The sequence below is a fragment of the Phocoena sinus genome, chromosome 14, assembly GCF_008692025.1.
Source record: "Phocoena sinus isolate mPhoSin1 chromosome 14, mPhoSin1.pri, whole genome shotgun sequence".
NCBI classification, from domain to species: Eukaryota; Metazoa; Chordata; class Mammalia; order Artiodactyla; family Phocoenidae; genus Phocoena; species Phocoena sinus.
The window spans coordinates 61,800,622-61,828,242 of NC_045776.1; the positions used below are offsets into that span (position 1 = coordinate 61,800,622).

General features: G+C 53.6%; 1 protein-coding gene across 1 annotated transcript in view; it reads left to right on the top strand.

Annotated features, from left to right (window-relative positions):
- The first annotated feature begins 429 nt into the window (after window positions 1-429).
- The window catches only part of LDLRAD4 (low density lipoprotein receptor class A domain containing 4), a 318,283-nt gene continuing 291,091 nt past the window's right edge, over window positions 430-27,621 (top strand). The window contains 1 exon segment of the mRNA XM_032603666.1: window positions 430-710. The gene's annotated coding sequence lies outside the window, so the exon portion shown is untranslated.

Below are 27,621 nucleotides of genomic sequence, written 5' to 3' on the forward strand. Positions count from 1 at the left end.
TAGGAGAGATGTAGGTCCTCCAAGGAGAAAGGGTCGCAGTGGGAAGAATCCACCTGAACTCCCCATCTGGGAAGGGGCTGACTAGGTGGGGATAGGAGGATTCATCCGTCCCACTAAGGGCCCTGCAGCCCTACTGTGCATCTCAGCTAGTGCCAGAAGGCCGGCTGCCCGCGGCGCAACCCGCCCCCCCCCCCGCCGCCGTCGTCTCCCGGCTCCGGGATGGAGTTCCCCGGCCGGCCGGCGGTGGGCGCGCGCCCAGCGAGGCCGAGCCGAGCCGCGTGCGCAGCCGGGGGTCCCGCGGCCCGGGCGCCCGCTCGCCCAGCTCGGTGCCCGCGGCCCGCGGAGGTCAGCGCGGCCCGCGCGGGGTCCGGCCAGCCCACCCCGCCCCCGCCCGGCCGCCGCCGGTCCAGCTCGGAGGGGGATGGGGAGAGCGGAGAGGCCGGCGGACAGCGAGGCAGACGGCGCGGAGGCGGAGGCGGCATCCGCGGCACCGTCTCTCGCTTCCCTGCTCGGCGCAGCGGGCCGGCCGGCCGGCCGGACCGGGAATCTCCTGCGAACCGGGGAGGAGCTGCCGCCGCCAGGCCGGCTGAGCGTCCGGGGAGCGTGGAAGGGGGCGGGGAACGCGGGGAGCCGGGGCCGATCCCGGCCCTTAAAGCGGCCCCCCCCGCGCCCCGCGCGCCGGCAGCCTCACTACAGAGCCGCGGCCGCAGGTGAGTGCCGACCCAGAGCTCCGGCGTCCGGCCAAGTTCGGTGCCGCGCGGACCGGGGGCGCGAGCGGGAGGACTGGGCGCCGGAACTGGACGTCCGCGAGCCGCGCCGTCGGCGGGCCGCCCCCCACCCCCGCGAGTCCCGGCGGCGTCGCGGTGGGCACGGCGGCGCCCGGGGCGCTCCCGGGGGCGGGAGCAGGAGGGCGGTCCCCACCGCACCGTCTGCTTCCCGGTGCCCCGCACGGTTGTGCGCCACCGCGGCGGGGGACGGCGTCTGCGGGCAGGTTGTGCGGGTATTGCCAGAGTTTGCGGGAAGGGAGGCGCAGAGCGGCGGGACCCTGGATCCCGCGTCCCGGGCACCCCGCGCGCTGAGCAGGGCGCGGACCGCAGGGGCTCCAGCGGCGGCTGGGAAGCAGCTTGTCCCGGCGCCGCTGGCCCTCAGGCTGAGCCCCGAGCCCGCAGGAAGCGGGCGTGGGCAGAATTTCTGTGACCCTCACGGCGGAATAAACAGGAAGCGACGAGCACCCAGCCCAGCCGCCCTGCCTTTGTTGTGCGGTCTGCGGGGCGCAGCGCAGAGGACGCCTCCCGGGACCCCCGCCGGACCCCCGGGGGCTAGGCGCGCCCCGTAAGTGCGTCGCCCGAGACCTGGGCTCGGTGCTGGGCAGCTCGCCGCGCTGGCCCCGAGGGCAAATCCTTGGTTTTAAACTTTTTTTTTTTTTTTTAACTGGTAAAGGAGGAGGCTTCCGATGAGGCGGAGGTTTCTGGAGGACGACGGGGACCGCGGCGGGGTGGGTGGCACCTGGAGAAGGCGGGTAGGTCGGGCCGCTTCCCGGCTGAGCGCGCGCGGGTTGGCACAGCGGGAAACTCGTAGCTAGCTGGGACCCAGACGCAGGAGTGATTACTGAGTGCTGGTGGACACATAAAGTAGCGTAATTTTTGTTTTCCCCAGAGACTCTTTTAATTAGCTAAAATTGGATAATTCTGATTGGCTTCTCTTCTCTTTCTCTGTGTCCCATCTACTCCCTTCTCCTTCTCCTTTCTAATTTTTTTTTGCAACTTCGCATTCCTGGACCCTTCGCTTGTAGTTCAGTGCTGCTTTCTAAATGTTAGTTATGATGGTGATAATATTTTTGGATGACCTACTGTGTGTAGGTGTTGTGGGATGAGGTGAGGTAAGCTGCACCGTGTTGATTCCAGAGCTGCTGTTAGTAGGCTTCTTGCAGTGGAGGTGGGTGGCGATGGTGAGCCACCCTGGCTCTTGGAAATATGTGGTCTGGTGGCTGGCATGGAGGTTGGTGCATTCCTGGGGGCTAGACCAGGAAGATTCCTTTTAAAATGGTCCTTCCGCCTGTTTGGCTAGCTAAGAGGGTGTTCTCCCAGTCTGTCTCCCCTGAAGCTGCAGGACAGTGTGAGTTACAGGACAGGTCCTGGAGGATCTGCACTGAGAAACTGCCATTAAATCCAGTCAGGTCTGCATTTGCATAGGAGTGTTTAGTCTTTCCAGGACTTATATTGCTTTTACTGTCACCTGTACATTTGCCCTTGTACTCTGCACTGTTCTCTTGAACATGTTCTTTATGTTCAGTGAAGGGTCATGTCAAATTTGAGTCATTCCATGTACAAAGGAGTAGATTTGATTATTATCCATGTACATGTATTGAATTATAATAGTTGGTTTCCTATCCTTGGATGCTCTTTGATGGCTCTTGCAAAGAAGTGCTTTTTAAAACATGGGGGTATATTCCTCATTATCTTTGAGAGCTTAATTCTTTTAAGAGCTTCACTTTGCTATTGACATTGAACACACTGTTAGGAATTAGGGCTGAGACTGTAAGTGCCAGTAAGGGATTTGCTGCAATGGACTTGTAGCTGCCTTCCTCCCTTGTTTTAAAAGCCCCCTCTAATTTCTTAACATTCTGCTGTTACCCTTGAAAGAGTCTTGGCTGTGGTTCTAGTTTGTGGAGGCTTGTATTTACGATGGAGAAGGCTTTTCCCAGCAGGTATTAGGGCTGTCTCTCGAATCCTCTCTGGGGCCCTTTGCATGACCACAGTCCTGCAGAGGAACCCAGCCAGTGCCAGCTGCTTATTAAGGGATTTTGTGCCCATTTGTTGGCATATTGTTTGAGTTAAAGTCTCCTGCCCCCACTTGCCAGAGTATATAGACAAATATTTATTCCCACCCCCCCAATGCTGACAGTGCTCTAAGAATAGTTTTCTTGCCTGGCGCTGGGAGCAGGACCCGCCCGCCTGCAGAGGTGTTTACAGTTTGGGCCTGGGCTGCAGTGTGGGTTGACTTAGCAGCCTGGCATAGCGGCCCGCAGCTCCTGGGACGTGGTTGGCTTTTCCTCAGGGCTGTTGGAGGGTTGCGGTGACTTAGTGCCCTGGGGGTGGTTCCTGGCCTGTGGTCCAGCAGAAACCCCTAAGCTTGTCCAGATCCCTGTGCAGTCACCCCCATGGTCTGGGCAGGAGGTCATGGCTTTTTGTCATCACGTAAAACCAACCACTCAGCGCTCAGGGCAGGGACACTGGCAACTGTGACTGTTAACATCTTCCTGGTGGCCCTTTGCAAGTTTATTCCTATCTTTCTTCTGTGTCTGGGCTTATGGTGTCTCTGTGATGTGTCTGTTCTTTTGGGTGAGAGTTAATACAGAAGGAAGAAAGAAATGAAAAGATCATTCCATGTTAACCTGGAAAATTTTTAGAAACATTTGACGTACTTCATATAGATTTGTGGCTATTCAATGTAAACGGTGTGGAATGCTACGGGGTCCCCAGTGCCCTCTCTCCCTGCTTCCACCCCCTCCTTTTTTAGGTCTCAGAACACTCTCCTGGAAGCCAGTATTTTCTCATGTCAAAGTGACTTTCTGCCTACATGGGATTTGTTAGCTTAGAGTTACACCGTGACCTATACCATGGGTGTGATGGAAAGTGAATCTTCAATTTTTAAATAGCAATGTATAGCTTCTGACTCCATCTGAAAATTTAGGCCACAAGACCTGCCATGTGTTAGGGAGATTTTTTGGTGGTGTTATTAGCTTTATTTTTAGGCAGCTAGGGGACACAGGTGAGCACCTGTACTATTAATTGCTGTAGAAATGTTGGGTTTGTATTTCTCATTAATACTGTTTTTCTCTCTATCATAGAAGACTTGAAAATAATGTTTGTGTTGTCTCCTATCCATGTGATTTGAGTATGGATTGCTTTTCTTTGAATTTCCACTAAAAATGGTACTTTGGCCTTTTAAGCTGTTTTTGTAAGGACTTTTCTTTCCACCAGGCTTGTTTTCCAGATAGGTCTTGGAAATTACGAAGAACATAGCTATAATTTCTCCCTTGATTGGCAGCAGAGCGCTTTCCCGGACAAAAATAAGGCTGCTCTGTGCCAAATGGTTGACTTTTCTAGAATAAAAATTCTAAAGGGTTTGCAAAGAGTCCTCTGGTTAATATATTGGCATTCCCAGAACCCACTAAAACCCCGGCAGCCTGCCAGACACCACTTAATGAGGACGCAGAGTGTCTGGCTCAAATCCCCACGAGCAGAAGCGGGTGGAGGCTGCTGTCCACACCCTTTATTAATTTTTAATGATCGTACTTTTGTTTTGCAGATTTTGCTCTGCACCCCCTCAAGACCAACAGACACGGGTGCCACCCCTCCCCCACTCATTTACTCATTTCCTTGGCATTGGAAAAGTGTTGAGACTTTCAAGGTTTAGAATCCTGCTGAGGGATCATTTCTGTTTGCATGAGTTCTTTTGTGGTTGGCTTTCTTTTTTTCTCATTCTTTCTCTCCCAGCCCCGCTCCCACCCGCCTTTATTTTGGAAGAGGAAGAGAGAAAAGGAACAGAAAAGGAGATAACTTTTTTTCTTATGATGCTTTATTGTCTGCTGGAAAAAAGAAGCACTTATGAAACTTTAAGTTTGTCAGACGGTTTATATGACAGTGCAAGTTGGTGCTTGCCAAGCTTCAGACAGATTGCTAACGTTACATGACGGGGATAAATAAATTACCGCTGTGAGCGGTGGGCAGGGCCTTGGGCACCCAGGAGCATGCAGGATGTGCAGTACGTGGGTGTGTGGAAGGTCTCTGCGCGCTGCCTGGAATTCTGTGACTTGCTTTGGAAGCGAAAAGGGTGTGTCTCTTGCTTTTATTTTCACCAGGGCTGCAGGCGGCAGAATCCAGGGAGCAGCTCTGTATTTTTCCCCCGGCCTGGTGGCCCTGCCCCTCGATGGCCCCTTACCCCCATGTCTCCCCTCCTCTGCATCAGGGGACATGGCACCTCGTCTTCCATCCAGGGTCCAGCTTCCGATGAAACTAAACTTTGGCTGCTGTTCTTTCTGCAGGTGCAGGCATTGAGAACAAATTGTCTGACATAAGTGTGTGAGCTGCCTGGGAGGGGGCTGGGTGACACTCCTTGGGCACAGTGTACTTTCATCCCTGGCGTGTGGATAGTCAGCTGGCAGAGTGACAGGTGTAATGAACTTAATGGTCTTGCTCTAGTTGCTGGCGGACACACTGCTTGTATTACAAAGCCACCTCCTAAGTTGGGCCCTGGCCAAATGACTCGCAGGATCTTCTCTGTGCAGACAGGATTCAGAGCCTGGACTGGCTAGGAACTGGGTGGGTGTGAGCGACATGGTCCCTAAATGGACCTAGAATTTCTCTTTAAAGTAAGCCTGGGGGCTTCCCTGCTGGCGCAGTGGTTGAGAAGTCCGCCTGCCGATGCAGGGGACGTGGGCTCGTGCCCCGGTCTGGGAAGATCCCACATGCCGCGGAGCGGCTGGACCCGTGAGCCATGGCCACTGAGCCTGCGCGTACGGAGCCTGTGCGTCCGGAGCCCGTGCTCCGCGACGGGAGAGGCCACGACAGTGAGAGGCCCGCGTAACGCAAACAAACAAAAAAGAAGTAAGCCTGCTCTGTCCAATTTGCAAAAAGGGCCCATCCCATCCTACCCCCCAACCCTGCTATCCAGCCATATTGTGGGGTGTGGCAAGGTGCCCCCCCATCCCTGGGGTTGTGGATTGCAGGCTCCCAGTGCTGCCTCCTTGGTTTCCCAGAAGTGGACTTGGGCCTCTGGTGGCCGGTCCATGGCCCTGGGACCAGCAGCCTCCGCACAGAGTTGGGAGGGAATTTCGAGAGTGAAATCCCACTGTTCCAAAGGCGGAAGGCCAGGCCGTGCTCGGGAGGGCTTCCCCGGGTAGTGGTCAGAGCGACAGCAGCACCGCCCCTGTGCCAGGCTGTCCTTAGCGTTATATTAGCTGATTGAAGCCCCCCAGCAGCCCTGGGACGTGGGCACTGCCACCATGCCATTGGCACACAGACAGCAAGAAGCCTGAAATGCCGGAGTGAAGAATCGCTGTCTCGTGAGCAAAGGTGGAGGTGGCCACGTCACGCTGGGGCCTGGGCTGTGACCCTGGGGCTGGCCCTTCCTCAGGGACCACTCACGGCGGGTGGAGGGAGACCAAGTCTCTCCTCGTCCCCAGCAGGGCCCAGGGCTCCTCCTTCTTTCCTACCTTTGTCCATGGCTCTGATTTACACCCCACCTCCGGGCCCCACCCGCGTTTCTAAACCCTGCTCCTGTGCCTGTCCTGCCTGTGCTCACAGCCTTGGTTTCAAGAATTGGGCCTTTGGTGGCTCTGTTTTGTCCATGTTGAACCTCGTCCTCCCAGGAGGAATCAGCCAGAGAGTTGATGCCTGTGGTCCTGGGCTCTGTGGAACCACCTCCGCTGGTCTTCTCTGGGTGAGGTTTGTCGGGTGTCGGTCCTGTCTTCCGAGGGGCACCCGAGGCCTGCGGGGCTGGACTGAGGTAGCCCAGGCCCTCCCGGCTCAGCAGGACCCAGCAAGTCCCTGAAATGGGGTGAAATGAAAAGATGATACATCTCTCAGATTCTCTGTCTCACTCCGAGGGGGCGTGGATTAATCAACCACATGTATCGGCGGGCAGTTCTTGTGTTCATCCCAGACGGACCTAAGTGTTTGAGGTTATGGGGCCTGAAGTGAGGCCCCAGGAGGTGCGGATGTCCGGGGTCCTGCAGGACGGCTCCCCAGCCCTTTGCAAACCTTCCCATGGCAGCAGGTGGGACCTGGCCCCTTCACACCCCTTAGTGGCTGCGTGGTGCCGTCCCCTCTGAGGGGATTGTGGTGGCCACACACTGTGGAGCCTGGCGGGCCTCTGTCTGATTTGGTCCCTGAGGTGGGGTTGGACGGGTGCTCTTTTGCGTTGGGGGCTGCACTGGCCTGGGAGAGTTCCTGTCTGGTCCCCCTGTCAGGCATATGGGGGCCCGGGTTGGCCCTAGATGGGGTTCCACCCTCTATTTGAACCTGACTTTATTCCAGAGATTCTTTCAGGCCTGGCTGAAACCAGTGTCATGGATCTAGTCTCTGAAATCCTTTTTTTTCCTGATTATATACTTATTGAAGATAATTAGGAAACTATGAAACGAAGAGAAAAAAAAAAAGAAACAAGAAGAAAATAAAAATGACTACAATTACCTATAATTCCACTACCTTTAGAGATGACCTCTATTTACAGTTTTGTAGATTCTTTCCAGACCTAATTATAAAATCATGCATCAAACTTGTATACTTTTTATAAACTTAACATTCCACCCTGAACATATTTTCATGTAATTTAAATATTCTCCAAAAATACCACTGCTGATGACTATTAAATTCTACTCTGTGGTTATATTGTTTTTTTTTTTCTAAGCCCGTTTTGGGACGCTGAGGCTGTTAGCAGTTTTCCCTATTATAAATAATTCTGCACTGGACATTCTGATTACGTCCTTTGGATAGCTTCCTCAAGGAGGAGGTGGTGGGTCTAACTTTTAGAGGCTCCTCCAGAAGTATTACCAGTTGATTCTCAGAAAGGCTGGGACGCTGCACACGGACACGGGGGTTACTGTAGTCTTGCCAGTGCTGAATATTGTTATGAAAAAAATCTTTTCAAGTTTGGCAATGAAATGGTATGTTTAAATTTTTCTTCCCATTCTTCTGTTGTGAAAATCAGGGCGTGGCATCTGGGGATACACAGGTGAAGAGAGTTTTACTGTTGCTAGAGCTTTGCTGTGGGCAGATGCAGTGATTTTAGTGGATGCTCCCAGCATGGAGATAAGACCTTTGTGCTGTTTTAAATTCGAATTAAATGTGCTCAAGAACTTTGTGCTATTTTAAATTGGAATTAAACCTGCTCAGGTAGGTTAAGGGCACGAAACAGTCTAATAATACATTTTTAAATAAAATTACGGGATTTTATGGCCAACGACTATGCTTGGTCTTTCCCCAACATCCTCACCCTAACCGGCTGGGTAACGTGGGCCCCGGGTGGAGGGATGAGGTGGGGGAGGGGTGGCTCGGCAGCAGCTGCTTGAGGAGCTGTGTGACACTTCCCTCAGTCCTTCCTCTCCGTTCTCAGCGATCGCTTTTTGAGATCAAACTCTTCCCTGGCCTTTTGCCCAAGGATACCAACATAAAATTCATTTTCTTACTGTTTCACTCGATGGCTGACGGGAGACACCTGGCCTGGGTGCCGTCTCCTGGGAGCCTCTCCCTTGGTCCCCTCTATGCTTTCGCAGACTTCTGTTTCCAGCCTGAGGGTGTTGGCGCCCACACCGGCTGCTCCAGAAGCTCCAGAGAAGGAAAACCATCTCAGTATCTTCAGTACGTTGCAGTTAACTAAAGTTGGTTTTGTTTTCCTCGAAAGGCAGCCTTTTTGGTTGAAAGGTTGGGAACAGCTGGAGGGAGCAAGACATGACACCTGCATCTTGAGGTAATTGAGCCCCAATTAGCTCGTTCTGGTCACACACACCTTCGTGCGTCGGTGCTGGGGCAGGTGTGGGTGCTTACCATGCCCCGCGGTGCATGCTGGGAGCGCCCGGCACTGTCGGGCGTGGCCTGGTGAGCAGAGGGTATGGTCCGAGGGGCCCAGGTGGGCGCTGGTGCTTGGGTGAGTGACCCCGGCCCTCCAGGCACAGCCTGTGGGGAGCACCCTGGCCGTTGTCTTGTCTGCTTGGTCCCCCTGCTGGCCATGTGGGCAGCCACACCACGCTTTCCAGGTGCAAACACACCCTGGACGTGGCTAGCAGGGCAGATGGGGCCAAAGCCCTGGAGGTGGAGCGAGCAGCGGAGTTCCCAGGGAGTTGGTCATGGAATAGATGTCATGGAATAGGTTGCTGACACCCCTTGTGTCCCTCCGCGTTGTTTGCTGCTGGCTCGTGTGTGCGCGGCTCACACACTTGGGTTTAATCCAACCTGGTGTGCTCCTTCAGCAGGATGATAGAATGCTGGAATCTTCCAGTTGGAACAGAGGGCCTTTCTGGACATAATGCAGCATGATTTCAAGGTTGGGTAATGTTTACAGCTGGATGGCTTGGTTGAACTATTATATTTCTATGACTTTGTCCGTTAAGATAAATATTGCCCCCTTCAGAACTTAGCTTTCATCCTACTGGTATTTAAATATAAGAGCCACAATCTTTTACTTCCAAACTAGAGGTAGGTCCTGGGATTTAACTATTTTTTTTATCTGAAGAGTAATGTAAAAATATATATACACAGTCATAACTATATAACTTATGTAGTAAATTTAGTCCAGAGAAAACATAGTGTTTATTTCTGATAAAAGAAGTTGGCTGTTCCGTGGATTGGAGATTTTGTTATTTGATGGACCTCTGTACTGAGTGCTTCGTGTGAATATTCACGCTTTTATCGTTATAACGTGGTTCATACACTGGATTTTAGGAATTGGGGCACATTTATGTGCCTGAGGGAACGGCTCCCGTTGTGTCCTTGGCCACCTGAAGAAGCAGCATCAGGGCCGTAGTGTGGGCCTGAGTCGCCCAAGGGGATTTGTTGTTCATAGCGCACATACGCATTACCTCCTGGTTTTGAGGAAAGTTTTGCTGTAAGGGGGTTGCTTTTGTCTGTGGCTCACAGCCCCCCTGCCCAGCCAAGCCCCTGGAAGGCTTGTGACCTTGGGGAGGTCAGTTTGCCCTTCCCTAAAACAGCCATTTGCCTGCCTCTTAGGTTTGCAGGGGATCAAACGAGATAAGGCTCATGTAGACCAGCAGGGCGGGGCCCAGCGCTGCCTCAGTGAGAGCTCGGTAAAGTGTGGCTGCCTCCAGTCAAAGGAGCATTTGGGAAGCACCCACCCAGCCTGTGAGGCGGGGACCCCGCTCCTTCCCCCAGGACTCAAGGAGCAAGTAGTCTGGCACAGGAAGCAGCCAGCAGTGAGGACAGGCACTTGTAGCCAAACCCTGGGTTTAAGAGCGGGAAGTGCCATCTGAGCCGTTCGTTCATCGGGAAAGATTGTGTACCTGGGGGAGGGGGGGACCAAGGCCGGTGGGCCTATGAGCTCTGACGGCCTCACGCGCCCTCCCTGCCCTCCTCCTCTGCTCCACGGGCCCCCGCGACGTCCGAGCACACGGTCTGCTCTGGGCAACCTAGGAGACTTCAGGGAGAGGCTGGCTTTGGGCTGAGAGGTGGCCAGAGACCGGTTTGCAGGGAGAGGGTTCCTCTGTCCAGGGCTCTCAGAGCTGTGCACGCTGGGGTCTAGAAGGCAGAGACAAGGGCGTAAACCTCAGTACAGTGTGTGTGGGGCCCTGCTTCCGTCCTCACGTGTGTAGTTTATAATCAAGTACGCATGACCCGTGTGTGATGCCCACACTTCTTTGCTCATAGGACGTGTGTGAACAGTTGGGGCCACTGTTGACAGTGGGACCGCGTGTTCAGGACCTGCTGCGAGGGAGCAGCTGTGGTGGGGAGGGCTGGCACCGCGGGTCCACAGTGACCATGTGGCTCCTGTGTTTAGGGCTCTAACGCACCCCTGCGGGAGGGGGCAGGGAACCCTATGCGGTGGTTCGTGTGTAAGGGCTGGCGACACAGACTCCATGGCTCCTCCCCCAACTTTGCAGCCCTGGCTCCTGTGTGTGGCCCCTTTTCCTGAGTCTCCAGGCGGTGGGAGCCGGGCGGATTTTGACGCGATTTGGTAACGTGCAGTGCCGGCACGACAGATTTGTCGAGAGCTGACCGTCCAGAAGGTGAGATGATTTACTCAGTGGAGCAGGTCAGTGAGTACATTGGGTTGTAAGGCCGAGAAACGCTGGTTCTCGTCCTGCCTGAGCAGAACGTGGGTTGTGGCTGGAGCTTTGCTGGTGAGACCCCATCTGGACAGGCGGCGGGAGCGGGTTTGGGCTGATGTGGCGGTAGAGGGGGCTTTCAGGGGAGGGGCACAGGTGCTGGGAAGAAGTGGCACTTGACCTGTGACCATGACCTGCGTGGTGGAGGGTGGAGAGGCAGGAAGAGGGCTTGCAGACGAGTATGAGCAGAGGTGGGACTCGGAGGTGTGTGCGGCGAGGCGCCGTCGCTGTCACCGGTGGGGACAGTCGTGGTGCTGCAGAGAGGTTGGCAGACTGAGTCTCTTGCAAAGTTTCTGCCCATCTTTGCTGAAACCCAAATCAACCAGCCATGTCGGTGAAGAGAAATGGGTCCCTCGGGACACCTGATTGTTTGCCCTGGGGGCCCTGTCCTGGCCTCAGCTCTCCAGTACTCGGTACTTGTTCACATTTCACAAAATGCGAAAATGTTCGTGCTCCACGCAGCTCACACCAGGGGGCCAGGCTTGTCACTTTCATATGGTGACAGTAGTGGCTTCTATTTGCAAAACACTAACTTTTTAAAGCTCTTCACAGACAGCATCTAATTTCATGATCCTTGGCTTTAAGGAACAAACAAATAATGAAGTGTATGTGGAAGTGTAATTGATCTCTAATGCGGCTGTTTGCTGAATGTGGGAGTCAAATCAGAGTGTATCTTAATGTGCAAAACCTCCTGGGAAGAGGTGGCCGGCAGTTGTTCAGGCTGCACGGCGGGTGGTTTTTTGAAGGGACAAGGCTTTGCAGCTTGCTGGATGGGCAGGAACCTGGGCAGCATGATTTTGAGAGGTTAGGGCAAAACACCAGTCAGACTCAGAAGTACAAGGCCATTTGAGGGCTGTGCTGAGCAGTCGTTTCCCTGTGGTTGTGCAGAAAAAGACATGGGGTGAGGCGAGGTGTGTGGGGCGGCCGCTCTAACCTCTGTTCTTAGAGGAAGGTGTGCTGGTGGCCCTTTGTGGCACTTAAACTACCGCAGGTCCTGGCAAACCTGGAGTGTCGCCCGGCGGTCGCAGTGGAGCCGACGTCCAGCAGTGTGTCCAGTGTCCTTCAGCCCCGGCTTCTTTTCCCTAACGTGGCGTGTCTGCTGTCCTGGTGTCCATCTGTTCAGTTGTGGATGCAAGTTACTGCCGGTTCTGTCTCTCCGCTTCTAGCAGAGTAGTTTTCGTGCTGCGTTGGGGCCCTTTTCAGGTGACATAAGGCAGCCCCAGCCCTCGTGGTGCCTGGCCTCCCCTGTGCCTCGGCCTCCGGCAGCTCTTCTCTGCTCAGTTCTCCTCTTCTATGGGCACCATGCGTCCTGTCCCCTTCTTGGACCCCAGGCGGAAGCCACACTTTCTCTGCAGTCTTCTCTCTCGTCTGCAGTCCCCAGAGGTGCCATGTTTCTCCCCGAGTCCAAGTGTGTCCCGAGCTGGTGATGGAGGCAGAGGCCGCAGGGTCTCCTCCTTGGACACCCACTAAACCACTAATGAGGGGTAGGTGTCGCTCAAAGGTTTAGGCAGGAAGGAAGTGCTTTCCGCCCTCCTTGGGGTACTTTGTCTGTGGGATCAGTAACTAATGCAGAGGGTCAGCAGCCCACGGGGCATTCGGGGGACGGCCCGACCCTGAAGGACGGTGCGGGCAAGATGGCCCCTCCTTGCTGAGCCAGGCGCTTGTCTCCTGTGTTGTTCAGATGTTCTCTGCTGTTGGGTGGAGTGGTGACTGTGGAGAGAAGGGGGCAGGCGGTTGGCGGGCGTGACGGGGACAGTGAGCAGAGCCTGGCAAGCCGGCGGGGGGACCGAGTGCCCCTTATCTGAGCCCTCCTTTCTTTGACTCTGCCACTGACTCTGGCGTGGTTTTATTAACAACCGCCTTGTGACAAGACGTGGTTGGGTGCTTGGTGATATGGCCAGGAGTTGGGGTTGGTCTCAGAGTGGCCCTCAGTGCGGTCTCCCCCTCATCTGTCAGTGGGGAAGCTTTCTGACCCCAGAACCTCCCACCCACGCCTGGAAAGCTTAGAATTCTGTTGTGTGGATTGAAGTGGGCTCTGTATTACGTGGAGGCTCTTGCCCCAGACTCTGACTTCACACTCATGCCCGACTGCCCAGTGGGGATCTCCAAGCCTGTGTCTAGAGCCATGTACTTGCCCCTCCCCATCCAGTGATTCATATACACATCTTGGAGCCCTCCTGGGCTCCCCCAAATCTGGTCACTTATCACCGTCGCTAGTAGCTCAGTGTGTCCCTTCCATGGCCTCATGCAGGGCCTCCCGACTGGCCACTCGCCTCCCCGCCACACAGTCTGCTTTCAGCCCAGCAGCCGTGTGAACCGGGCCAGGGAACCTGGGATTAAGCTGCTCCGCCTGGCCCAGGGGTCTGGCCGCCATCCCCTGAGGCTCCTTACCATCCAGCTCCACCCACAGGGCCTTGTGGTTGCTGCTGAAACCCACCCGCCATGGCTGTGTGTCTGTCTCTCAACTTCATTCAGGCCTCTGTTGGGCGTCCTGCCCATACGCTGTCCTGGTTTCCTCTGTTTGTGCAGGGGGAGGTGCCCAGGACCGAGAGTGCAGGACTGGGGAGCGCGTGCTGGACGTGGCAGGACGGCGACTCCTGGGGGCCGGTGTGGGCACCGGGGGTCCCACCACAGTCGTCAGGGGTCAGGCCGGGCCTCCCTGCAAACAGACGGTCCTGCCGGAAAGGCTGAAGCAGAGCTGCAGGCTGGGGGGTTGAGTGGGGTCTGGCACAGCTCAGCATCCACATTGTCCCCCTCCCCTCGCCCCTCAGGTGTTTCCTCACCTACATTAACTTCTATTTTACCATTTTCCCCCAAAGTGACCTACCCGAGAGAGGAGCGATTGTTTGCCTGACCCGATCTCGCTCCCCTCCCCCCCCCCGCCAGTTTAACCTGCTGGCCAGATAAACTGCGGACGAATGAAATATTATCTATTTGTTTTAAGCAAATTAATCAAACTATAAAAGATCATCAGACTTGTTAACTTTATTAAGATCATCATAGGTAGAGATTTTCCCTTTAGACCAAGTGTCTTTATTATTTTCTTGGTTCTCCTTAGCTGTCTTCTTCTGTTCTTGGGATCAGGAAAAGTTCAAAGTAGAGAAAATTATCATCTGTGCATTGTTTTTCCATCTTTTCAAAGAAGACTAAGTCCTTGACAGGTACTTGGGAGCCTGACTCATCCTCCAGACACCTGACTGTGCTTTTATTCTGGTGTTAGATACGTCTTCTTGAGTTGTGTTTTGTTGCCTTGGATTTAAAATCCACAAGGATGTGAAAACTAAGTATTTAGTGGAACAAGGAAAAAATCCTGAATAAGACAAATTCCAGTTAGTGGCAAGTAACACTGTGGTTCATTTCCGCTGATGGATTTCAGCCCGTGTGATGTGTCACCACACACTAGCTGTGCCTATGGTGAGGTGGGGGTCTCCCCACGTCCAGGGGACACATCTGCGGTCCTGCCCCGACCAGCGGGGGTGGGTTGTCTCGAGTACCGATCTTCACTTTCTGCCTCCGTCAGGAATCTGTTTGGACTGACGTGGGCACACCCGCCTTCCTCTGGAAAACAGGCTGCAGAGAGATGCACCAGGACCTTAAAAATGGATGTCTCCATTGTAGCCCCGAGGGAGATTTTGAAATCCCATCTTTTTACCTTTTCCGTATTTGCTACAATGATCTTTTTTATAGCAAGAAAATCACCAGTGAACTTGATTTCTTCAGGCCATGGAACAAAAAGTCAGTTTCTGAAAAACTGTGGAAAACAATGTGATGTGTGTCTTTTTAAGCATCTTGGAAGCATGGAGGGAGTTGCTATGGGGACTGTGAGGTTTACTCTAACGGAGAGCGGCTCCATCTGGCACCACACGTGCCCCCAGCGCCCTACATACAGCGGACTTTCTCCTTGATGTGAAAACAATTACATGCAGAATCATGATTCCATCTTTTCCCCTCAAATCACCATTTGGCTTTGATCTAAGAGCAGCCTCTGCCTGCTCTGTGCCTGGGGTCAACTGGGGTCACCTGCGAGACCGCCCTGCCTGCCTTCTGAGACTCCATCTTTGCTGCTGGAGCGTCCTGACTGGGTGCCCAGCGTCCGGTGTGGGTAGAATTAGCTGCTGCTTCTGCCCCCGTGCTGGCATCTCCACCCCTCCCGCAGCTGCTCAGAACCAACATGGTCCCACCTTGATCTAGAGAAACGGTTGTAAGTGTCTGTCCTGGGTCACGGTGGGGACGTCGTGACTTGAGCAGTAAAGTTGTTTCCTGTTTGAGGGAGAGCAAGGCAGAGCGACACAGAGAAGGGGGAGGGGCGTCCACAGCTGCCCCAGAGGAAGGGGCTAATGAGCAGGTTGGAGGCGGGGTCCTAGAGCCCCGGTGGGGGACTCCCTGACCCCCCTGTGTTGGGGCTGTGCTTGCTGTCCATGTGGGGTGTGGTCTTAGGTCCTGCTGAGTTCCGGTTCCCCCCCCCGGAAGGTGGGGTGATCGTGACCCTCAGGCGTCTGCTTCAGGGACTGGGGACTGGGCTTGTGGGAGGCGCCTTGCCCCATGTCCTGCCATCGGCTGGTCCTGTGCTTCCGCGGTGTCCTCCCCATGCAGATGCCCTGGTGGCACCCACTCCTCTCGTCTAGACGCCATCTACAAAGGAAGGCCGTGGTGACCGACGGGCTGGGGCAGGGACTGGCCAGCATGCCCTGTCCTCCTGCCTTGGAGACGACGTGGTAACTTCCTTCGGAGCCGCAGGGTCTGGTGGAACGAGGGTGATTCTGCTTTAATGGGAAAAGCCGCTGGAAGACATTCAGGAAATGTGGCTTCTTGCTCCCAGCCCCTTCCTTCAGTGGACACTATTGTTCGACCACCCTGGGTCAGGCACCAGTCACTCAAGACCTCTGGCCTCAGTTTCGCCACGGAGAGCCCCGTGCCAGCCTCCCCCCAGCACTCCCCACACAGGATTTCTCTTGATGGATTTTGTTCATTTGTGGGGCTGTGTTGTGTGACGATCATTCGCGTTTTACAGATGAGGGCACTGAGGCCCAGAGAACGTTAGCAACTTGTCGAAGGTCACATGTTGTTAAGATCTGTCTCCAAAATGAGCAGCTCCCGTGGAGTCTGGTGCTCCCCGGGGAGCCTGCTTCCTCAGAGCCCCGGTTCCTGGGCTGTTTATGTAGGAAAAACAGGTGTCGGGGCGGAGCTGCTCGTGCTCCATCCTTGCTCGTGCAGCACGTGCTCTGGAAACCCACCCAAACCCCAGGAACTGCTGGGAGGTGCAGACATGACAAGGCTCCCAGTATCTGCCTTTCCCGAGTTGGAGGGGCTTCTGGTCACGTTTCCACTCAAGCACGGGACGGATCCAGGGTTTCTGTCATTATCTGGGACAGAGACCAGAGGCAGAACTCTGAGGACGCCTGCTGAGTTCACAGAGAGGCAGAGACTCCGCTGTCTGGCTCATCCCCAAATGTGTCACGTCCTGTCGGTACCTCCTTTGCTCACCTGGGAGGACACTGGATTTGCCTTGCCTGCAGTCCTGGATGTCCGTCTCTGAAGCTCCTTTGGATGGAACCGAGTTCTTTATTTGGGCGGCAGATTTTCACACAAAAGGAAGATTTCTGTATCTTTGCTGAGTTTCCGTGATAAACTGGGTTGTTTCAGAGTTGGTGGTTAGTCAAGAGCAAAGGTGAGTGAGCGAGACCTTGAACCAGCGGGCAGTGCGAGGGGGCGGCGCAGGGCCCACCGACTAGGTTCCCGTCGGTGGAAATGCACACCCAAGGTGCGGTACTTTAAGGGTCCTGCAGAGACCGAACAAGAAGACCTCTGGGGTGGGGCTGAGACCGAGCCTGTACTAGGAGTGTGGACCCAGCGCTGCCCAGCACAGCTCCTGAGTGTGGATGAAAGGTGTGTGTCCTCGACTGGCTGGCTGGCGGGGGGGCCTGGGGGAGGGGAGCAGGGACTGGAAATGTTGACGCAGCTAATCCAGTGAGAACAGCCTCCTGGGCTATGGGATTTGAGGGAATAAAGAGTATTGATGGGACCACTTAGAAGTTTAAACAGACTCAGTTCTCCTTTTCCCCCGTGTCTTGTGTAAGGATTTTGGTGGCTTCTAAATGAGCTGCCCTGAATGGCATTGACGCCCTTGTAAATTCTAATTAGCTGGTGAATTACTTAGTATGAATTTTGATTAGTTAGGATGAATTATAGGTATTAATGAGCAAATGAAAGTTCTGGTGTCCAGGGGGCTTTGAATAGTCTCAGAAAGGCTGTGCTCTCTTTGCACACTGCGTTCTTTACCCTTAGAACCCAGCGTGGGGTGGGGATGCCTTGCTCTCCTCGCTGGTTTGCGGGACTCCAGAGCCCTGTGTGCCCCCCGTCCCCCAGTGTGCTGCGTTGGGGGGCTGCTTCTAGTGGGCTGGTGAGGAGAGCTCAGAGGGTATCAATCTTTCTTCGGCCTCGCCATGTTCCAGACAGCCTTGCCCTGTGTTTAAAGAGGAGTGGTTTGAAAGACCCAACCCAGACCCATTTCAGTGATGGAGACGGGTCCCATGTGTGGCCAAGGAAGGTGTTCTAGGAGGTCACAGGTTCATTTACACGCAGAGCAGCTGGGGCGGCCTTGTGTGGTCCAGTTGCAGGTGCTGGGGGTGCAGGCTCCTCGGCCCGGCCCCTCCCACGTGCCCTCTGCAGGCTCTCACTCCCCCCCACCGCCCCGCCTTCCTTTGCGTTCTCTGGGAGGTGCTGCCTCCCCGCCCCTTCCCATGAGGTGCCCCATGTCAGCATCCCAGGCCGGCATGTCCCCGCCCTCCCCTGTGCTCAGAGTTTGACCATAGTGTGTGTGTGCACGCCTGCTCACACCGTTGTTTCCCACTTGACTGTTCTCATACCTGCCTTCCGCACAGACCACGACCTCTGAGCCCTCTTCTATATTCCAAGTACCCGACGCAGGGCCTGGCGCGTAGTGTGTTTGCAGAGATGCTGGAGAACAGATGGAGGAGACACGGCCAGCGCTGGGGATCAAGGCAAATGGTGGTTTTCTCGTGATTTCTGCCAAAGAAAGCATCAGCCTTGCTTCAGGCAGACCTGGTCTGCACTCCTTCCTTCGTAACCCTGTTCACACCTCACATGTGTAGCGACCCGAGGACAGTAAAGTTCCATGGGGGCCACAGCGGGTCCTGTGTAATTTCCCGCCGTCTGTGGTTGGCGAGCTCAGCCTGAGCGCTCCTCAGGGGTGAGTCCCAGCAGGTGTCACATCCAGCGTCAACCTGACGAAGAGGTTCTGATACTTAGAGAATTCAGATGGGGCAGAGATCCCACGCAGGGATGGAGGTGGCAGAACCTTGGCAAAATGGACTTCCTTGTGGTCAGATGGTGTCTCAGGAGCAGAGCAAGCAGCCAGTGGATTCAGGCCCTGAGGCCTTCCTGCCAAAAGGCTGCTGTCCTCTGGGTCTTGATGGTCAGCCAGCCTTGCAGGTTCTCACCCCAACCGACTGGTGGGCAGGTGCAGGGGCGACCCTCGGAACCTTGGGGTCCCTTCGAAGTTGGTGTCAGCAGGGGCAGTTCCTTCAGATGCCTTGCTCCATCCTGGCCCCCGTTCCCCTCACACCGGGCCTCCAGAGGCTGGTATCCTGGGACCTTACTGAGCACTCTCACTGGGGGCCCAGGTTACAGAGATGATCACCCGCTGTCTGCTGTGTCTCCGTATTTTACTGTCATTTAACATGAATGTTGCAGGGGTCATGGTTCAGACTCTCATGTCCACAGAGGTCAGAGTAGGCTGGGCTCTGGGGACGTGGACGGGTATACACGTCCCGTCCGCTACCTGCAGGAGACAGATGTCCGGAAAGGCTCCCGTGGCCTGCCGCCCTCTGATGTGGGCATAGGGCTCAGACCCTGCAGTCTAGCTGGGGAGTAGCTCGTGTCGCGTCTCTAGAGGATGCATTGCGGAGGTCTTGGCCTGTCCCTCTTGCAATGGTGGTGTTCTGTTGATTTCCTTGTGCACGCCCAGCTTCTGCCAGGAGTGATTTAAAGATAGCTACAAAAATACGCATAAACTTAAAATCATAACAAAAGATGGAAGGTTTTAGGGGAGAGAAAATATGAGTTTGAATAAGCAAAGTACTTCAGACATGTTGACTTGCAGGAACCCTTTATTTTTGACTGTCTGGGAAAGTCCATTGAAACAATTCTGTTTAGGATTTTGGTATTTCAAGTTTTACTCAAGAGAAGGAAATGTCAGGTCACCGCAGCACCAGTTCACATTTCTTCTACGGTTTAGGAATTGAGGTTTGAGATGCAGAGGCTGTTTAATTCCTACTGGTGTTGTGGTTTCAGGCCTGGAACTGTTTGGGTGATTCGTGATGTCTGATCATGATGGGTGGGGGCACAGAGAGGCAGGCAGGAGCTTCATAACTTTAGTCAGATGCAGAAGCACCTTCAAGCGCTTCCTAATGATTTTCATTGAGAAATGGACCTTTCAGAACAGTGATACAGAGATTGTTAGTATTTTACCTTTAAAATATGGTAGTTGTGGCAGAGATGTCTTTTATGTGGTAGGTAGAAAAAGTGTTTTACTTGACTCTAATAAAAGCAGCTTTCCAAGTCGTTTAGTTCAGTCTCTGGCCTTTCACTCGGCTTGATATCCGGTCGGAGCCCCGGTCGCCCCCCTTTGCTCAGGGAGCAGCAGCCCCAGCCCCCATCCCCGAGTGAGGTCTCGTCTGCTGTCTGGCGGCCCCTCTTTCGAACCCTTCACCTTCGTGTCTTTGTCCCCACACCCCTTGTTCTGAAGCCCCTCTTTGAGCGGCTTGGAGCTGCCCTTTACATCTGAGCACTTTGTGTATTTGTGTCTGATCCCAGCAGCTCATAATTTCCCAACCACTGTACACCTGGACTTTCTAAGGGGCGAAGCCGCCTTGCTGAGGGCCAGCTGTCCTGGCTTCTGCCACCTTCCGGCTCTTAACCTTGGGTGCACTACTAACTGTCCACTGGGCATAAAACCATCTCTCAGACAGTGTGGAGGAACAATGAGACAAAATATGGGCACAGCCCTTGACACTATGTCAGCATCCATCCATCCAGTCCACCCACTTAGCTAGCTATCGCTTATTAAACTTAACTGCCATAAATTAAATTGATGTTATGGTAAAGGCCCCAGTTTTCTCTATTACCTGCCCATTCTTCTCTTTTTGTTATTATAGTTACTAATTAACCTTTGAAATCTTTAAAAATTATTTATTGGTCCACATGGAGTGTATTGTGGTTAATACAATCACTTTTACACCTTCAGGAGTTGCCATCAAAAGCTTAGGGGTGTCTTCCTGATACACACGTACACACACATGCAGACACATACATTCATATATATGTTTAGATTCACACACACATACACACACACACAGTTGCACACACGCACAGCAAGCCTTATGTGTGAGTGCTCCTGTGTGGAGTTTGTACCTCTTGCAGAGCTCACGGGTGGACCCTGTGGTTGGGATTCTGTAGAACTGGTTGGAGTGTTCATTTAAGGTTACATTTCATACGTTTTTAGAAAGCATGTATCATATGCCTCACTAGCAATTTTGTTAGGCATCCTGGGGAAACAAAAGAATGAAAGCTCATGTTTGTTGAGTGAATGAATGAACTATCAGCCTACTAGTAAATAGGTCTATAGGTTTAACTGCTAAGCTACTTCACACCGAGGTGGTAATAGTGATAGTGTTATCAATGTTGATCCCTTGGGGTTATTTACATTTTAAGGAGATGTAACAGTTCCTTTACCCAGTTGTGGAATTCCAGACCTTGTGCCCAGTGCCTGGAGGAGGCCAGACGCTTTTCTTACTGGTCTTTAAGGCAAGTTAGTGTTTGTATGAAAACTCAGCCCTGGTGACCAAAGAAGGCAAATTGAAAAGAATGCTTTTCTTGTGGATCCATAGAAATCGGATTGTCTGAAGGGGACTTGGGTCTTCCAGCAGGGAACAGTGCGTGTTGATGGAGTAATAAGTCTGCTGTTGTGAATGAAGTTTGACGAAAAGCTGATGTCATTGCTGAAGCTCATCTGCAGGTGTGCGTTCGTCCCTGCTGTGGTCACTTACCGTGCTGGAGACCTGGGCAGGACCCCAGCCCTGTGCTGACTGGGGGACTGGCCTCGGGGGCCTTGGATGCCCACCGTGCGCTTCTGCAGGCCCTGCTGATGTTGCAACTGTGGGTGGAAACCCAACCTGGTGGGTCCTAGTGCATCAGGAAGGGGGCGACAAGGCCCGGCCTCTGCACTTAATCATCTGAAGTGTCAGGAGTTCCTTATGGGTAGATGCTGAAGCATCTGTCACATAAGTGTGGGTCACACTGTCCTCATGGGACCGGGTCCACACCCCACAGGGTGGAGCCTTGGACGATCATGAGGCGTGTGGCAACCACTGAACTACATGGGGCAAGGAACTGCGATGCCATGGGCTGGTGTGTGAGTCAGGCGGGGTTGGGGGGGCCCTGCATGGGGGGTGGGGGTCTGCAGGGGTGTCTGTGGAGGGGCTGTCCTTGCTCCTGGCATTGTGTCGTGTAGTCCTGTCAGGCTTTTCTTCTGTTTATTTTGTGTCTTGGCATTTTGCTCATTTTCCAAACCTCTGCCTGGGCCACGAGACCTCAGGGCACAGATGGTGTAAGACCAATGTGCACCCGGGGGTCCAGGGCCCAGGGTCCTGGCCTGCACGCTCCTGGCCACCGCCTCTTCTGGCCTGGGCCCCATCCCAGAGGGGCACCGCCTGGATGCACTGTCAGTGCCATAGGAGAAGGACGGAAGGAAGGAAGAAGCGATGGGCATTGCAGCCTCGTGGACTCAGGGAGCTGCCATCCTGGGGAAGTGGCCTCCCCTGACCGGAGGCAGCCTCTGTGGGGGAGGCAGACAGCCTCCTGTGTCTTCTGCCATCTCAGCAGGAACACGCTCAGGTCTTCACCGACAGTGTCATTTCCTCCATTTCTTTATAGAGACTAATGTGGATCTAGAAAGAGGGATATTTAAAGCCCTTTCTTTCTTCTCCTTTTCCCCACTCTTTGAAGGAATTCCCAAGCCTGCAGGGTAAACTAGCATCAGGGTGTCTGAGACATCTTTCTTGTGACTGATTTGTTTTCAGCAGGCAGATTCCTCTGGGTTGATTATGACTGGTAAGGGGAGGTGTGGTGTGTTGCCCTGTAAATCCTGCAGGCAGGAAGGAAAGAGGAATGGATTCATCGAAAACAGAACACCCTGGAATTCAGAATAGTCTTTCTAATATTCTCCTAAAGGCCTGCTGATCAGAATCTATCACGTTTTCATTTTCTGTAGGAATGAGCACACTTTCTTGACTGGGCACAGGGCTGTACCTGTCCCTTTACGCTCTGTGAGCTCAGCCTGCCTCAGAGCTGACTGTCAGGTGGGGGGGCGTGGTGACTAGGCAGTACTGTGAGTAAAGTTGGACCTGCCCCTTGGGAGAGCCAGGAGGGCATGAACATGGGAGGGGTCCCCTGGTTCCCTGGGAGGGATGTGCAGTGGGGGAGAGCTGCCTGGGCGCCGGACTGGCTAAGGGTTTCCCCTCCTGAGACTGTGCAGTGGATGATGAACTGTTTTCTCTTGGCCGCAGTGGGGAGACTGGCAGGGGGTGTGGGGAGGCTCTCCCGGGCACAGAAGAGGGAGGCCGGGTGCAGATAGGGCCGGGCTGCTTGGGGGCCACTCGGCTGCCTGGGGCAGAGCCGGGCCTAGAACTCCAGCCGTGGAGTTTGCTCTCACAGCCACGTCCAAAATTGTCTTTCCATTCGTGGCTGGGATGGAACAGGACGTGCGCTACTCTAGCCAGAGTGACCTGAACCAGCAAACATGCTCACAGGTAACGAGATGAGAACAGAACATTTAGAAGAAAACCCCCTGATTCTTTTAACTTCAAAACCTCTACTGTTAAACATAAGGTGGGTTTCCATGGCTGGGGGGCAGGGCAGGCCTCCTCAGTGAGGTGGCATTTGAGGAGGGACCCCTGAGCGGCCCAGATGGCATTTGGGAAGATTCTAGGCCGAGGGAGCTCTGTGCAAAGGCCTAGAGGCCAGAGCTTGTCTGAGTGTTGCAGGTTGTGCTGCGGGAGAAGAGCCGGGAGGGCACCCAGGTGCGCGTGTGCAGGCATGTGTGTGTGCATGTTTGTACATGTGCACTTGTGCATGCATGGTCCTGGATGGCCCCCAGGGCTCTGTGGAAGGAGCCGGTCCAGGCTTGGGGACAGCAATGTCTTGTCTTAGGACTCACGGGGCCTCTGGGTGATGTCGGGACGAGGGAGAGGAGGCTGTCACAGTCTCAAGTCCAGGAAAAGGGCGCCGTGTTCCCACACAGCTCCAGAGCCCTGCGTGCTGTTGGAATTAGAGCAGCGGTTATGTGTCAATGGGACAGAGATCGGGAAGCGCCCCGAACAGCAGCGGGAGGCTGGGTGGATCTAAGTCTGCTTCCTTCCTCTGGAACCTCCTTCTCTATTTGAGGTGGGGCCTCTCTGTGTTGGGAGTAGAAATCGCTCCTCTTAAATTCAGGCCCCTTTCCTGCCTCTGTTATCTGAGTCACTGATTAGAAATGCACATTGGTCCCCACCCCTACGCACGGTCAGAATCTGCCTCCTAACAGGGTCCCGGAGACTGGAGGGGCTGAGTGAGGCAAGTCTTGCTTCGGGGCAGCATCTCCCCAGGGATCCAGGCTTAAATCCCCTGGAAGCCAGCGGGTCGTAGGGCTCCTGTGAGCAGGGACCCCCCACGGCATCTCTGGTGGCCTGGCAGCCACAGATGCTTTGAGCCTGGTGAGCCGGAATGGGTGTTGGCACGCTGGAGGGAGCCCTCTCTCTTCTACGGAAAGGGTCAGGAGAGGGACTGCCCAGGGGGAGCCCAGGTGTCGGCACCTGTGTCGCAGCTGCACCTGCTGGGGTGAGAGGAAATTGCTGAAATGCAATAGCTGTTTGACGGGTGTTGGTGCACTTATTTGGAAAACCTTGCCCATAGATCTCAGAACTGTTTGTTGCGCTTTCCTTAAACGTTTCTCTTGTCAGAATGATGAGAAAATTGCCTGTGTGGGAGCTCAGAAGTGCAAATTTGTTAATACCTCCTTTGACAATGGTTTGTGTTCAGAGCTGTTTATGAGCTGTCACAAATCATTTCTAGTTAAAGGTGCTTCTGCTAAGTGCAGGAGCAGCGGGGAGCTGTGGGTGGGGGAGCTGTGGGTGGGGGAGCTGTGGGTGGGGTACGGGTGACCTGCCGGCCAGGGGCCAGGCCCCAGGCGTCGAGGCCTAGTGAATTGAATGGTAAAGAGTGAAGAGGCCTGGCTCCTGTGGAAAAGGACTGCTTTGAAAATCTCCCTTTTAGCGGTCCCCAGAAGCCCGGTGTGAAGGCATGCATTTGAGATGCAGCCCTTCTTCTGACGGCCAGAGAGGAATCCCACGCCTGCCTTTGTTCCTTTATGGTCGCGTGTGTTAGACTGGCCTTTGGTAGAAGATGCCACTCATTGTGGTGGATTTGCCCTGACCCACCCACCTGTTCATGGCAGGCATCTGCAAGATAACGTCCTGGGGTCCAGAGTGCAGCCTGGGGCCTCGAATGGTGAGAAACTAAGCATCATGAGGGGTGCTTTTTGTGGCTCTGGAGGCTTTATAACACAGGTCCTACTGGAGGCGATTTTGCCTCCCCGTGTCAGGAGGACATCTTTGGTTGTCGTAACTGGTAGTCGGGACGTGTTCCTGGCATCTGGTGGGTAGAGACCAGGGAGCCTGCAAATGTCCTGCAGTGCACAGGACACACCCACAACAAGCCCCAGATGTTAGTACTGCCGAGGCTGGGAAACCCTGCTCCAGGGCTGGTGGCAGTTTTGACAGATGATAGCGAGTAAAAGTTAGCACACACTGGGCTTCCCTGGTGGCACAGTGGTTGAGAGTCCGCCTGCCGATGCAGGGGACACGGGTTCGTGCCCCGGTCTGGGAAGATCCCACATGCCACGGAGCGACTGGGCCAGTGAGCCATGGCCGCTGAGCCTGCGCGTCTGGAGCCTGTGCTCCGCCACGGGAGAGGCCACAGCAGTGAGAGGCCCGCGTACCGCAAAAAAAAAAAAAAAAAAAAAAGCACACATACGTTGGCCAGGTAGCAGCTGAAAAGATGTGAGAGCTCCAGTGTCTGCTTCTATTCCTTGTTGTTTACTTAATATTCAGAAAAGAAATTCCATTGTCCGAAACCCATCTTTCTTTTTAATTTAAAAAATTTTTATGCAATTTTTAAAGGTTACACTCCATTTACAGTTATTATTAAAAAAATTGGCTATATTCCCGGTGTTGTACAATACATCCTTGTAGCCTGTCTCATACCCAATAGTTTGTACCTCCCACTTCCCCACCCCTATGTTGCCCCCCACCCAAGCTGGTAACCAATCACTAGTCTGTTCTCTATATCTGTGAGCCTGCTTCTTTTTTTGTCATATGCACTAGTTTGTTGTATTTTTTTACATTCTACATATAAGTGAGATCATATAGTATTTGTCTTCCTCTGTCTGACTTTACACAAATGTTTAAACATGACTAGAGGGAAGTTCAGAGTATGGACTCTGTCACGGGCGCCCTCGAGGTTAAATTCTTTCTCACAATTGCCTTTCCTTTCTTTTACCAGGTCCCTTAAAAGCTTTTGTGATCTGATTACACCTTATAGAAGTTTGCAGTTGATAAATTGTTGTTCATCAATTCAGTATTTAGGCCAATAATATTTCTTTCTAGCCTGTTACTAAGGCCGTGGTTCGGTCTGTCCAGAGGCGTATTTCCTCTTTCCTTAGCTGGATACGATAGTGTTCAAAGGAGGCAGAGAAAGGATTGGGTCAGAACCACTGGCCTTTTAACCTCTGTAAAACAAGGTCCCAGAAAATGCTCTCTGTAGGAGACTCACAATTTTGTGCAGAAAGGGCAGGTCTGCCGCTGTTCACCCCTAGACACAGACAAGTGACCCCTGGGGCAGGGGGGTTGCAGTTTGTCATATTATCCTCAGATCAGGATGACCGTGTGTTCCTGAAATGTGCTCTGGTTTTGGAGGCTGTTGTTTTCCTGGAGTGCTTGTACAATCCTATAACACCTCCTTCAATGAAAGGTGAATTTGCATAGTTTGTGAGTACTTCCTAATTTCTAATTGACTTTTGGGTAAAATGAACCTTACTACTGAAACGTCCTACAGTTGTAGCTCTTAGAGAGGCACTAAGTAAAAGGAACCACAAGCCTTAGAATGTTCTGTTAAGTGCGTCCTACGTTGTTATACACTTTTGATTCATTTTCTTCCAGTTGTTTCTTGTTTTCTGATTTTATATCTAAGTCATCTTTATCATCTATTTATATCCACCTTCTGTCTGTTTATCTATCAGTCACCTCTGTCATCTTTATCTGTTATTTATTTCTATTTCTGTCTACTTATCCTGCCTGTCTGTCTGTGCTGTTCACACAACTCAAGGGGTATTCATTCCATCTTCCCCTCTAAGAGAAAAGGCTATACTTTATTTTTGAATAACCTCCTAAGAGCACATGCTGATTTTTATTGAAGGTCATTGCTTGGCCGTTGAGCGGCCCCTGTACTACAGCTGGTAGATGTGTCTTTGCTGCCTCAGCTTCTTTTTTTTTTTTTTTTTAATAAGGCTTTTTTGTGTGTGTGTGTGGCTGCTTTGGGTTTTTGTTGCTGCGTGCGGACTTTCTCTAGTTGCAGCGAGCGGGCTACTCTTTGTTGAGGTGCGCAGTGATGCGGTGGCTTCTCCTGTTGCGGAGCACGGGCTCTAGGTGCGCGGGCTTCAGTAGTTGTGGCACGCAGGCTCAGCAGTTGTGGCGCACAGGCTTGGTTGCTCCGCGGCATGTAGTTTCTTCCCAGACTAGGGCTCGAACCCATGTCCCTTGCGTTGGCAGGTGGATTCTTAACCACTGCGCCACTAGGGAAGCCCCTCAGCTTCTTTTGAGCACAACAGCAAACGTTTTCTCCTGGCTGACGCCCCTGGATGTCTGTGAACAGGGCACGCCCCCAGCTCTTCTTTGCCCAGGACCCTGGCTTGGTCATAAATGGCTAACATGGATTAGAGCACTTGGCAAATCTTTCTCAAATCTGCTTGATGAATGGCTGAGTAGTAGTGGTTTTACACAAACACAAATTTGTTCGTGTTTGGGGTGAAGGGGGCACATGACAGTAGTGGCAAATGGCGAGATGCTCCGTGTAGCATCTTGGACTTGGCTGATTATTTGTTGCTGCTCTTCTTTCTCCCACGATTTCCTTCCCTCTGCAAAGATGTCTTTCTCTCCAGGACTTGCCTTGTCTTTTTTGACCTTCTGTCTCATGGACAGGAGTGGTAACCTGCACCATCAGTGTGACGTCCCTCTGTCCTGTCACTTGACTAAAAGGAGCCGTCCAGCCATGGCTGGAGCCTCCCTGCCGACGGGGAGCTCATCACTTCAAACACCGCCCCTTCAAGGCCAGTGCAGATGGGTTGAAACGTGCCTGTGATTCAGAGCAGGTTGGCTTTCCTTCCACGTGGGTCCCACAGCCGTGCAGGCACCACTGAGGCCCCAGTGAGCCTCCTCTTCTGGGCTGGATGGCTTGCCCTCCCCGTTCCTTCTCTGGCTTCCTCACGGCCCTGCGAGCTCTCTTCGTGGATGGCTGCACTCACAGATAGTGGGCCTCCAGCCAGGCGTACTGCGGCTCAGCATGGCGGGCACAGCGAGGAAGAGGCAGGCCTTATGGTCCTGCTGGTCCCAGCTAAGCCGCCGAGGGAAGGATGCGGCCTGGAGACTGGATGGCTTCCCAGCTCCCTGGAG